The 14,845-nt window shown below is 38.3% G+C and overlaps 1 pseudogene; it reads left to right on the top strand.

Annotated features, from left to right (window-relative positions):
- The first annotated feature begins 11,327 nt into the window (after positions 1 to 11,327).
- Positions 11,328 to 12,992, top strand: LOC149165419 (xyloglucan-specific galacturonosyltransferase 1 pseudogene; annotated as a pseudogene).
- Positions 12,993 to 14,845: the final 1,853 nt, after the last annotated feature.

The following is a 14,845-nucleotide window of genomic DNA, read 5'->3' as shown; positions in this document are numbered from 1 at the left end:
CACATGTGTTTGGACTGTAGGGAACTCAACAAGCTCACTATTAAAGATAAATTTCCCATTCCTGTCATTGATGAATTATTGGATGAATTGCATGGATCAATTTACTTCAGTTGGGTCGTATTCTGTATGGGACTCTTGCACCAAACAGTGTGAGGTATAATTGGGATCTCATATCAGGGATATCCCTTTTATATTGTTGGTGGTATCCAGCACTATCAACACTTGGCAGTTGAGGGTTTGGGACATGCTATCAATGTTTTTATAGTAGAGAGGAAACTTAAGAGACTCAAGTTGTTTGAGGAAGAAGATCTAACCTCCCAACAATAGTTTGTCAATGACATAATGTTAATGGGATGTCCTACTATTAAGGAAGCCCTAAAATTTTCTAAGGTGTTGGAAGAATTTATGGCTACTTGTATGACTAGGATTAATCTCATCAAATATGTTGGGTCCCTATAATACTAGTGATTACCCCATTACTATTGTAGTTATACCCCTTATTTATATTGTTGTGCCCCTATTATCCCCATATTGTTATTTCTGTGCCCCATAGAATCCCTCTATTGTTATTTTTGTGGCTTTATATTATTATTGTTAGGTCGGCTGGATTATATTGTGACTCCTTAGACTCCTATATATAGAAAGGAGGTTTTGTCATTTGTATCATCCAAGAATTGTTCATTTATGTAATGTAAAGGAGGTTGCCCCCTCGAAGAGGCTGAATTCTAAGGCGTTGATCTATCTTTTCTATCTTTTCTTGAGCTGGTTTCATAACATTTGGTATCAGAGCTTTGGATTCTAGGGTTTCGCTGCTCCAAACAGGTCATCGTGGCATTTTCGCTATAACTTTTTTTCTGTGACGTTTCAGAAGTCGCAAAAAAAAACCCATTTGAGAAGAATTGGCGCTGAACCTTGGGTCCGAATTTCAGAGCTTTTCGCACGATATTTTCGGAGATATGATCTGAGGAAGTTGGTCTTTTTGCAGACTCCTGAATTACATTCAAAACAGGTGACCTGGGGAAAATCGTCATAACTTTCTCTCTGAGGATCGGATTGAAATTTCGTAAAAAGGTACAGAAAGAGGACGGACTGTAGTTTCTTGTAGGTGTTTTTCAGATCCAAAGGTCGAAACAGTGACTCGTGGCACGTCGTACAAGTTCGCTCTACTGAACTAGTCTATAATCAAGTCACTGTGGGAGATTTCGCATAACTCTTCCTTGGAGAATCCAATTTGGGTCAGACTTGTGGCATTGGAAAGAGGACACAGAGAGCTACTACAGGTCACAATTTTAGAACTAGATGATTGGAAAGTACAGAGATACATCAGAGGCAATATCGAGCTCCTACAAAGTGAAAAAAGGTGTGTAGATTTTTTAAATTTTTGCTTAAGCTTGGTTTGAAAATTTATTTTGAAGGAATTCAAAGGGCATAGTAGAGCATTATTATCGGTAACTGATGCCCCGAGGAAAGAAAATGCAAACACCTAGTAAGGAACCTGAAAGCTCTAGCATGACTCATGAAGAAGAGGAAGAAATGCTACATGATATATCAAAATTACAAGAACAAGTGCAACAAATGTCACGCTCACAAAAGTTAACAGATGCTAAGATAAATGGCGTGGAAGCTAAGATAAATGGCGTGGAAGCTAAGATGAATGGCATGGAAGCTAAGATGGACAATTTGAAGATAGATTTGAACACAAATTTGAAGACAGGCATGGCAGATTTGAAGACAGATTTGACTAATTTTCTACAAGAAATACTTACTAATGGTGAAAAGGTAGTAAAGGAAACTCATGATGAGAACAAAAGAAATGTTAATCATGATTCCATAGACTCTAATGTTGGATCGAAGAATCACCATATTCCAAAAATCGATATGAGGAAGTTTGATGGCAAGGATCCCGCCACATGGATATTACAGATGGAGCAATTCTTCGATCTCAATAATGTGCAAAACACACAAAAGGTACGTATGGAAACTTTATATTTGGAACCAAATCAGTTTGTATGGTATCAATGGCTTTGTTCTCGTAAACAATTTATCACTTGGGCAATTTTTACGGAAGAATTGATAGCACATTATGAGGATACAAAAAGCAACACTTTTTTTAGCCAATTGATAAGTCTCAAACAAAAGGGTTCAATAATGGAGCACATTGAGGAGTTCCAAAAATTGAACATAAGGGTAAAAGATATTCCAGAGGAGCATAGGATTGATGTGTTCATAGGGTCTTTAAAGGATAATATCCAACATGATGTGCGCCTTTGGGAACCTGATTCATTAGAGAAGGCATTCAGGTTAGCAAGAAAAATGGAAAGCAAAATTATGGCAACTAGGAAGCATACCACTCACAACTATAAAGACGGAAGTGTTGTTGCCCATAGTCTTCCACAACCTACAAGGTTGACACCACAACAATTGGAAGAAAAAAGAGCAAAAGGGCTTTGTTACAATTGTGATAGCAAATACACAAAAGGTCATAAGTGTGCTGAGAAGAAATTATTCTACATAGATTGTGAAGAGGAAGAAGAAAAGGAGCAAGAAAGGTCAAAAGAAGAGGATATATTCCAGGAACAAAGCCTAGATGAAGAACAAATAAATCCGACCATATCTTGTAATGCATTGGCGGGAATTACCACTCCTCAAACCATCAAGATAGAAGGACAAATCAAGAAGAAAAAGGTAATAGTGTTGATTGATTCAGGAAGCACCCACAATTTTATTCATTGTAGGGTAGCAAAAGAATTGAATTGCTTCCTATATCCAGCACCAGAGTGTCAAGTGATGATTGCAAATGGAGGAACAATAAATTGTTCTGGAAAGTGCCATAATATCAAGCTATCCATGGGAGAATATGTATTGACTAGCCCAATGCTTTCCATTCCAATGGGAGGTGCTGATGTTGTACTAGGAGTCCAATGGCTACAATCCTTGGGTACAATAGCTTTTAATTTTCAAGAACTTTTCATGAAATTTTCTGTGGAAGGAAAGGAAGTTGAATTAAGGGGTATTGCAGGGAAACCAGGAAAGATAATCAGCTCTAATGGCATGACAAAGCTTCTAAAAAAGGAGCAAAGAGGTGTAATTGCACAATTATGTTCGCTAGATGTTTCCACATTGGAATCATCTATTTCTCCAGATCTCCAAAAAGTCCTGGACAATCATTCCAAGGTATTTGAGACTCCCAAAGGTCTCCCACCTATGCGTGATCATGATCATGCTATTCATCTGATTCCAGGAAGTGTTCCTCCAAACATCAGGCCGTACAGATATCCCTATGTCCAAAAAAGTGAAATTGAACGTATGGTTGCAGAAATGCTAGAGGCTGGTATAATTCAACCGAGTCAAAGTTCTTTCTCAGCTCCAGTAGTATTGGTGCACAAGAAGGATGGATCATGGCGCATGTGTCCAGATTATAGGGAGCTCAACAAGCTCACTATTAAAGATAAGTTCCCCATTCCTGTCATTGATGAATTACTGGATGAATTGCATGGATCAATTTACTTCACCAAGTTGGATCTTCGTTCGGGATATCATCAAATCAGAATGAAGATTGAAGACATTCCGAAAACGGCATTTAGAACTCATGAGGGTCATTATGAATTTTTGGTCATGCCTTTTGGCCTTACCAATGCACCTTCAACATTTCAAGGTTTGATGAATTCAATTTTCAAACCATTCCTTAGAAAATTTGTGTTAGTATTTTTTGATGATATACTAATCTACAGCAAGTCTTGGAAGGATCATGTTGAACATGTTGACAGGGTGCTACAACTATTGGAGGAGAAACAATTATATGCAAAAAGATCCAAATGTTTCTTTGGAGTCCAGGAGGTGGAATATTTGGGTCATATTGTATCTCATGAAGGAGTTAAGGTAGACCCTAGCAAAATTAAAGCCATTAAGGAATGGAAAATCCCCACATCCATAAAGCATCTGCGAGGATTTCTTGGGTTGACAGGGTATTATCGCAAGTTTGTTAAGAATTATGGGAGAATAGCAGCACCTCTAACAACATTATTGAAGAAAGATTCATTTTCATGGACTCCGGAAGCAACAAAGGCCTTTGAACATCTTAAAGAGGCAATGTGCCAAGCACCGGTCTTAGCTACACCGGACTTCACAAAAACCTTTATTGTGGAATGTGATGCTTCAGGAAATGGAATTGGTGCTGTTCTAATGCAAGATGAAAGACCCATTGCTTTTGAAAGTCGTCCAATCAAGGGAAAGTTTTTAAGCAAAGCTATTTATGAGAAGGAAATGTTGGCAATACTCCATGCACTTAAGAAATGGCGACCCTACCTAATGGGAAGACACTTCAAGGTAAAAACGGATCATGATAGCCTTAAATACTTTTTAGAACAAAGATTATCCTCTGAAGAGCAACAAAAGTGGGTCACAAAGATGTTGGGTTATGACTTTGAAATCATCTACAAAAAAGGGAAGCAAAATGTGGTGGCAGATGCACTCTCAAGAAAGGATGAGGATGTGGAAGCATTGTTGTGTGCCATTTCTATTATCCAACCAGATTGGATAAACGAAGCAAAGGAGGAATGGAAGAATGACGAAGAAGTGTGGGCACTTATTCGAAAGCTACAACAAGATTCCAGTACTTCTGATACATTTAGCTGGCAAAATGATTCGTTATGGTACAAAGATCGCTTATACCTCTGTAAGAATTCCCAGCTAAAACAAAAGATTCTTATGGAATTGCACACTTCTCCCTTAGGAGGGCACTCAGGATTTTTAAAAACTTACCACAGGGTTAAGAAGGAATTTTTTTGGGATGGCCTTAAATCAGATATTCAAAAGTTTGTGGCGGAATGTTTGGTTTGCCAACAAAATAAAGTTGAAACAATTAAGACACCGGGTCTATTACAACCTTTATCCATTCCAAGCCAACGTTGGGAGGAGGTTTCAATGGATTTTATCACAGGTTTACCCAAGTCTGAGGGAAAGAGTGTCATCATGGTGGTAGTTGACAGACTTACCAAGTATGCACACTTTTGTGCATTATCACATCCATTTAAAGCCAGTACAGTTTCTACTGCATTTATGGAAACAGTTCAAAAGCTACATGGAAACCCAAAGATTATTGTAAGTGACAGAGATCCCATTTTCACTGGAAATTTTTGGACAGAATTATTTTCTTGTCTTGGTACTCAGTTAGCTCATAGCTCATCTTATCATCCTCAATCTGATGGGCAAACTGAGATAGTAAACAAATGTTTGGAAGGATATCTTCGTTGCTTTGTATCTGATAAACAGACACAATGGGTCAAATGGTTGCCTCTGGCTGAATGGTGGTATAACACTTCCTTCCATACAGCAACAAAAATGACCCCATTTATGGCACTTTATGGGTATCAACCACCATCCATCACATCATATTTAAGAGAAAATTCTAAGGTTCAGGCAGTGGAACATCACATCGAACATCAACAACAAGTCCTCCAACTCTTAAAGGATAACCTCGTGTTGGCACAAAATAGAATGAAACAACAGGCAGATCAACATCGCAGTGAAAGAAGTTTTGATGTAGGTGATTGGGTATTCCTACGGCTACAACCATATAAGCAAATGTCCCTAAAGCAAGCTAAGAAGGATAATAAATTATCACCAAAGTATTATGGTCCGTACAAGGTGTTGGAAAATATTGGTACTATGGCATACAAATTGGAGCTTCCTGCAGCTTCTCGATTGCACCCAGTTTTCCATGTTTCATGTTTAAAGAAGGTTATAGGCGACAAGCTCCCAGTTCAAACAATATTGCCAGAACTTGACGAGGAAAGAAAAATTATATTGGAACCGGAAGCAGTCACAGAAACAAGAACTCGACAGCTACGAAATCGATCAATTTCAGAGTATCTTATCAAGTGGAAGAACTTATCCACTGAAGATTCCACATGGGAGGATGAGAATTTTATGCAGAAGTATCCAGAACTACTCAAGCGTTGAGGACAACACTTTTTTGAAGGAGAGGGGCATGTTGGGTCCCTATAATACTAGTGATTACCCCATTACTATTGTAGTTATACCCCTTATTTATATTGTTGTGCCCCTATTACCCCCATATTGTTATTTCTGTGCCCCATAGAATCCCTCTATTGTTATTTTTGTGGCTTTATATTATTATTGTTAGGTCGGCTGGATTATATTGTGACTCCTTAGACTCCTATATATAGAAAGGAGGTTTTTTCATTTGTATCATCCAAGAATTGTTCATTTATGTAATGTAAAGGAGGTTGCCCCCTCGAAGAGGCTGAATTCTAAGGCGTTGATCTATCTTTTCTATCTTTTCTTGAGCTGGTTTCATAACAAAATATGAAATATTGTTCTTGAACATTGCACCAACTATTCAGGGACATATCACTAGAATTATGGGGAATAAGTGATGCATGATAACTTCCAAATACCTAGGATCCACTCTCATTACAAAATATCTCAAGATAAAACATTGGACTAAAATCATTCGTAATATAACAAATCAGTTAGACAGTTGGACATTCCATTCTCTTAACATAGCAGGCCAACTCGTGCTTCTCAAAGTGGTTATCCAAGCTATTCCCATGTATCTATTCCTCATCCAATGTTGCTCCTAATTGTATCTTGAGTGAAATTTACTCACTGTAATTCTCTTTTATGTTTTGGGGGGGGGGGGGGGGGGGGGGGGGGGGGGTGGGGGATCATGTGAAAGGAAATGGGCTTTAGTATCATAGGAAAGACTACACCTCCTTAAATCCAGGGGCATGCTTGGACTATGAGATCCAGAAACTCTTAACAAAAATTTGGGTGCAATTTTATGGTGGTGATGGCTCCAAGGAGGAAAGTGGTTTAAACATGGAACACAAAATATAGTGAAAATATACCAAGCCAAAAACATGTCAAGATCCAACATTTCCCCATGGGCTCGTCCATATTGAACCTTGCTTGTGAAGGAAAGCACCTTATTCAAGATCATTGTTTCTAGGAGGTAAAGAATGGAAAAACTGCTCAAGTTTGGAATGTTTCTTTGCATCAATTTCCCAAATTTTCTCCTCGAGTCGAGTTTCAAGACCTCATTCCATTACGAAGTCTCATCAAATCCTCTAAGTAGCTAACTATTGTAGTGGATCCTCAACATAAGCCAACTAAGATTCGTGGAAGCCCAAAGACTCATATAGTGTCATGCCAACACACATATACATGGGCATGCTTAGGGATATTCATTAGTAAAGGCACATCTCTCTCTCTCTCTGAATATCTAGGTAAATTGAGGTAGGGATAGACCTATCAATGTACTTTATTTGTCAAGGAGGCCTATCAAATCAAAGCCAAACAATATCAAACCCCTCACTTACAAATATGGTCATAGATTTCAAGTAAAAATTATGCCATAGCATCACTCATTTTGTCTAGCTTCTTGCTCATAAAAAAACTTCGACATGGGACAAGCTCCTATGCAAAGGATTTGAAGGCCCTTCCATGTGTTTGTTCTATCACATCTCATAAGAAACCAATGAACGCCTACTTAATCTCTGTCTAATTTTAGGAAACCTTTGGCAAATATTTCTAACTATATTTCATCAAACTAGCATATATTCAACTTGCATCATTAACACGTCATCTTCTTGGTGATCCTCCCCCCTTTCAAACTCGATTCTCAATAGGGCTTGGACTCTACTCTTGGGGTTCCTTTTGTGGACCATATGGAAAGAAAGAAACACTAGGATCTTCCAAGGCTCCAATTCATCAGTGGAATCTCTCTGGAATCTCCTTTTCAATTACCTCTAGGAAACCATTCTTATTTCCTCATAGTCATCATCTAACAGGGAATTCATTCAAGAAGAAGTGATTATTTTAAGAGGTTGGAAACTCTCTCCAAATGTTAAGGCACTCTCTCACTCCATTAGTATATTTCTTCAATCATCTCTACAACATTGGTCATGCCCTCTTATGAATTTTTCTAAGCTCAATTTTGATGATGAATTAAAGGAAACCACTAGAAAGGTCAGGTTTGGTAGGGTGTTCCATTCACACATAGGTGTAATCCTATATCCGTAGGTACGTCATATGGGGGTAAACATTAATAATTCCCCAAAACTCTATGCCCTTGAGTTTGGACTCATCCAAGCTCTCAAATTGAACCTTGCCAAACTCTACATGGAAGGTGACTTTCAATTAAGTAGTTGCTAAGTTGGTTCACACTCACTTATGGTTCATCTTCACTACAAATCTTGTATAGCTGGTGATTGAAAATTTTCCTATCTAGAATTGCTCCATTTCTCCTTCAGGTTTTGGTGGTTCTCCCTTCCCATATAAGATGTATTGGGAAGAAGCTAGTAGAAAAGCTTGCTAATGAAGGGTTTCAAACTTCTTCCTCCTTAATCAACTTCCTATCTGATTCTAACCCTACCTCTTAGCTTAAGGGTGACCAACAGGGGGCATGGAATAGGATGTTTTATAGTGTTCCACTTTCCTATGCCATATCACCCTCTAGTTCACCACCCTGATTGACATAGCACTAAATGGTGTCTTGAAGGAGTCACCTGCCAAACTGCATGTCACTTTGCATTGATTTCCTCTTTTGTGGTAGTCTCCATCTCTTGTTTTGACGTAATGCTTTCTATTCTCATATTGAAAACCGTCCTTTGGTTGTTTCTCCTTCGCCTACCATGACTTTCAGTTGCAATTTTTATCCATATTTATGAAGAAATGAAATGAAATACAGATATAAACAGAAACACAGAGATACAATGAAAGCAAAAGTTCAATTCACTAATAACAAAGTACTTAAAATTGTTTATATGCAGAATGGAAATAAATTAGCTTAGGCGATGATAGCTTATCTCTGAGAAGAGATGTGGCAACTACATGCCTTTTGAACTATGTTATAATGAGGATCGAAGGTCTATTTATTATTAATAAACAAAGGAAAACCCAAAACATCCAAAAACCTTAAGAGATGAGGCACAAAAAGTCTGTGGGCCCTACTGGGGTAAATTAGTACAACAACTCCCCAGGGTTGTAACTTTGGTATACGATCTTCATTTGTTAGAAAGATCAACCCGATAACTACAATTTTCGACTACAAACCCCATGCTACTATCTATAGGTTTTCCCGTTTTCCAAAAAACGTCATTTAGGGCCTCAAAACGACTCTGGAAGTTTAGGACCCAAAAAACTGCCAAAAATAGTGAATTTAGCTACAATTAATGAAATTGAAAGAAACGATGGTGGGGGTCCAAGTGGAATAGGTGGGTGGCCATTGACACCCATTTGGATCAAAATTTTGCCTGCTTTTTTCCTCCTCTTGGTTATCTTACTCCGACATTCCTCTCACCTTCGTTTGTGTTGATAGGAAGCACAAGAATATCTACAATGCTCTCCAACTTGACCTTTGTCTTATAGGAGAGCATTACCATTTTCTTTGGTTTGCATTTTTTCCTTTGGTCTTATAGAATCTCTTCCTTTCTCAGTTCATTCTCCTCTTGATATCCATGATGCACTAGAGAGTTATATGTCACCGTGGTGGTGGAGGATGTGGCAATATTGGGGGTTCGCAAGCTCAATTTCATGTTAAGGCCTATGCGTGACATTATCATGCCCATACACCCCCTAAGATACAATCATAGTACATGTAATTGAGGAAGAGGTTCCATAAGAGAGATAGGGTATATTGGACTTTGAGGTGATGGATAACATTGCAACTTGGATCCTTGACACAGGGAATGCCAAGGAAAGACAAAATCACTATTTGTAGATAGTGTAATTGTATTGGCACATCAAGCTACTCTCGAACAAAGTGTTGGTTAACAAACCAGAGGCCAGGGACAATATCCTACATAGTTTAGATGAACTGAAGTTGTTGATGACTTGCTCACCTAGAAAGTCCTACATAGTTTAGATCATGTTGATGACTTGCTCACCTAGAAATGTGTTCACTCCAGGTCTAGTAGTGGAGCCCCGTTGCAAGAATGCAAACTATCCCATCAATTTGGACAATTCTTTATCAACTTGATATCATGTTTCTCTATTTGTTGTTATATATATGACACTTAAATTTCTTGTTCAAATAGTTACTATTCGTTTAGTTGGTTGTTACTACATATAGTAGGACTATCTTCTTTTTGTTACCTTCTTGTCATACTTTAAATTAGTATGACAACAATATCAATTGTGTAAGGGAAACAATAGTAGCCTTTATTGAAACCAAAAACTTAAAATTACAAAATTAAAAATTTGTAGGTGATGAAGATGAAATTGATACACAGGACCAAAAATAGGTTACATGCGCTCGAGTTCGTTGAATGAAAGAATGCAGGTAACATGTGTCCACTTCATTGATGAAAGAATGCTAACGGTTTGAGGATGTTGCCTCAATGGACGCCTACAAATATTACCTCAACCTTGAACTATGGACTGTAACTGCCATCATCACCAGTGGGCGAAACATAATTCGTCTATTACAGTAACTGCCATCATCACCAGTGGGCGAAACACAATTCGTCTATTACAGCGCTCTGTATTGTTAAAACTGGGAAAGAATAATCTCAAAATGAATCATTCTATCTCTATATTTTCTGCGAATTCTTTATTATTATGCGCAGTGAGGATGTGGCCATGGTGAGATTAACAAATAATTTTTCTTTAAGGTCTACACAGGTAGGAATGAAAGTCTGGGATTAATTGATCAAAAAATTGGAGGGCGACCATCAGTTTGTAAAAGGACTAAAATTGGTGATTGTATCAGTGAGAGCTCCACCAGTACAACTCAATCAAATCAGGTTTGCTTCTCTGGGCATTCTTGTATGGATCTTACACAATTTTTACACAATTTTCAGTTCAGTTGATGAGAATTGATGAGAATTGAGGTTAAAGCCGTAGATTTTTACAACTAGTTAATGTTAAAATTAATGAAATTGTCTTTTAAAGTAATTATGTTGATTTATTTAAATCTTTGAACGATTTAATGTGGTGTTCATCCTAGCGACCAAATAATGTAGTTCATAGTGGCTACCACATTTTTTTGGAAATAAAATGTATTCACAGTTTTGAAACTTATAATGAATTGAATTGGGCGTCTGTCGGTTAGTCTGGTTTTGAATTAGCAACAAACTTTAAATTCAAGGGAGAACTAAAATTTGATTCTTCAAAAAGTTATCAACGCTGCAGGTTGTTCACAGCTGTTAAGTTTGATATAATCTTGAGTTGAAACTTTTTAGGTTCTGGGTTTGACTGAGGTAAAGTGTGTGGGCTGTGCTGTTAATGGAGTTTCAGCCATTGCAAAATAGAGAAAGAGAGCTAGGAAGGTGGAGGGATCAGTGGTGGGGTTGGTGAAGTGTATGGCGACTGTAGTAGAACGAACGCTGCTTTTGACACCATTGTTCTTTATTTTTGTTATATCTTTTTGGGCTATCAGAAACATGTTGCCTTTATCTGTTCTCCATGTCTGTCTTTCGAGAAGTAAGTTGAATAGGTATTGCTTGTCGGCCAGCACTACGCGCTTCCCACTTGAAGATGGCAAGATTAGTCTTGGTAGTGATGAGGAGAATCAAGAGCTCAGGCTGGCGAGTTCTAGCTTGAAGCTTGGGTCGCCATTGGTAAATGAGACTGTTAATGCGCTTGGAGGGTCTCTGAAACTGGAGATTACAGATACCAATGTGGAGATTTCATCGCCACAGAAATTTGGAAATGTGTCAAATGAATTGACCATAATTGGGAACAAGAGTATTGATGGAGAAAACGTTACATTTGCTCGTGAATTGGTGAAAATATATGTGGATGCTATTAGGTCTGACTCTATGCCTCCAGGCATGAAGCATCCAAGACATAAACAATGCAGAGGAAGGCAAATATATGTCTATGATATGCCCAAAAAGTTCAACTCAGAATTGCTAGAGCAATGTCACAGTCTGATTCCATTGTTCAATCTCTATGATTATTTTACGAATGGAGGAATGGGGAAGGTCATCGAAAATTTTTATGAGCATTGGTATCAGACTTATCAATATGCCCTAGAGATTGCCTTCCATTCCAGAATCTCAAAGCACCCATGTCTGATTTCAAATCCCGAGGAGGCCAATTTGTTCTACATTCCCTTCTATGGAGGCCTCGATGTGCTGAGATGGAACTTCAGGGAAAATATCAGTAGCCAGAAACGAGATGAACTCGCCATGGAGCTTGCGAATTGGCTTCAAGGTCAGCCATGGTGGAGGAGGTATGAGGGAAGAGATCATGTTCTTGTTCTGGGCAAGATCTCGTGGGATTTCAGGCGATTTCAGGATGGGGACCATTGGAGAAGCAGGCTGTTACACTTGCCTGAAATGCAGCTGGTTACGAAGCTTCTGATTGAACGCCATCCATGGGATGTGAATGAAATTGGAGTCCCACATCCCACTTTCTTCCATCCTCGTTCTGATAAAGATATTTGGCAATGGCAATGGCAGATCAACACGGCACAGAGACCTCATCTGATGAGCTTCGCAGGTGCCCCGAGGCTCAACAACGAAGAAAGCATTCGTTCCATCCTCATCGACCAATGTTTAAGCAGACCTGAGAGTTGCGAATATTTTAATTGCAATCCCGGCGTTTGTGAGACTTCTGAAAGTGCAGTGAAACTCTTCATGGAATCCAAATTCTGCCTTCAACCTACTAGTGACAGCCCTACTCGAAGATCCTTTTTCGATTCGCTTATAGCAGGATGCATTCCCGTACTGTTCAATCCCTTTACAGCATATTATCAGTATCCATGGCATCTGCCTGCTAATGAGAGCTACTATTCAGTTTACATAGCAGAAGAGACTATTAAAGAAAGGAAGATAAATGTAATAGAGGTTCCGCAGAAGATTCCAGATGAACAAAGGAAGGAAATGAGAAAGACCATAATCCAGGAAATTATGCCTCGTGTAGTATATGGTGACCCAGATTCAAGGTTTGATGAATTCCAGGATGCTTTTATGATTTCCTTGGATAATATTTTCTGGAGAACAGAGAAGGCCAGTATCTAAATGAAATGAACCAAGAATGAACCCAATTGGGTCCATGATAATTCCATGTATGTGTTGGCAACAAGGGCAGAGAAGTCCACATACACCACCTCTCTCCTCCACATACACCACCTCTCTTTTTCTTTTTGATCCACAGGGTTCTTTTTTATTGCAGGAATTTGAATCTTGAATTTCATTATTAACCGAATACTTCATAATACTCTTATGAATCTTGAATTTCATTATTAACGGAATACTTCATAATACAGGTATTGCCAATTAAGCCGCTCATGTGCTAAGTCATGGAAATATTGTTTTGTACTCGGCATGATTGAACAATCTGGCGTTCCCTATATTTGTATTTGCAAATGAAACCATCGAAATGGCGAGGCAACTGTCATTAGAAATTGCACAGACGTTTAAAGAGCAGAATTAATGGATTCGCAGAATAAATTCTCATGTATTTATATGATTTTCTAAAATTTTAAATATAATAATTTTCTTTATCAAAATTCAGTTGTTAAATTCACGATGAGAATAACCAGCAGTGAGAATGTTGGGGATTTTTCTGATAAAATCCCTAAAACAAACAATTCAAGCACACAGAGGCAATGCTCTGTTTCCTTTACTCCAGGATCTTTTTGCACAGGGAAGCTTTAAAAGGAAAATTTCTGAGAACAGAGATTTTTCACACCCATAATAAACTTGTATTAATTCATAAAAGCCATGATACTATTTTCTTCCTCTTTCTCAGAGGGATTTACACAAGAACTTTCACCAAAACAAAATACTCTGTCTCTCTTTTACAAAATGATTTTTACACTGCTGTGTAAAATCTTCATACACTTTTACTGCTGTAAAAGGAGATTTTACATTTACTGCTGTAGCATAAAAATTTACATAAGTTTACTGCTGTAAAACAATTTCATTATACGCTCATGCGTATTACAAAACCTCCAGCACATAAAACATTACAAGCTCTGTTCTTATTTCACCTTCGCACTGCAGTGCGTTTTCACCGTTCCATTACAAAAAGTCAACACCACAAAAACAAAACATTACAAAATACAAAGATGCATATCTTGTGCACTGTTGTGCATACATCCTCTGGTTTCTTTTTCGCTGCCACGAACACCTTGTTTCATCTCCTCCCGTGTGCAAAATACAATACCATACCAAGTCAACGCATACACAAAACATATATTTTTATGTGTTAACAAAACAAGTTTAATATTACGTGCCGTAAATAAGAAAGACTTAAATGTTTACCTACTCCTATGACAATTTATTAAACATATTAACAACACAGTCTGCGGTCAACGAAACTTGACTTTTACTTCACGCATGATTTTTAATTCGATGCAGGTTCGTATGCATCTTGGAGCAATCGACGACGGAGGTTGATGAAGTAAATCGGACGGTGGACGGAGATATCGGGAGGCATTACATGACTGAACGATAGCACCCAAGATTGTCAGACTTGCTTACGTATGGGGAGAGCCACGCGTCTGCACCATATTGTATCGGGCTCAAAAATACGGAAACCACTTTCACGCAAAAGCGGTCCGAGATCCCTCAAGGTGGTTTGTGGTTTTGCTGTGCGGTTTGGGCGTTGATACGACTGCGCAGTTGAAATTACATATTCAACACTCCCCTTTAATTTCAACTGCTGGGCATTCGGTCATACCCAGACACTTTCTCAAAAATTCAAAGCTCTTCTGATCCAGTGGCTTTGTCAAGATGTCTGCAATGTTCTAAGACAATTTCTCCATTGTTCACCAATTCTCTGATGTAGTGAAACCTTGTATCAATGTGTTTCGTTCTCTTATGAAACACTGAATTCCTTGACAATGCAATAGCTGAGCTATTGTCAC

Source organism: Pinus tabuliformis, chromosome 5_1 (genome assembly GCF_031772625.1).
Source record: "Pinus tabuliformis cultivar Carrire ecotype Pingquan chromosome 5_1, CPIR1, whole genome shotgun sequence".
In the NCBI taxonomy this organism is placed as follows: domain Eukaryota; kingdom Viridiplantae; phylum Streptophyta; class Pinopsida; order Pinales; family Pinaceae; genus Pinus; species Pinus tabuliformis.
This window is presented reverse-complemented; position numbering and strand designations above follow the sequence as displayed.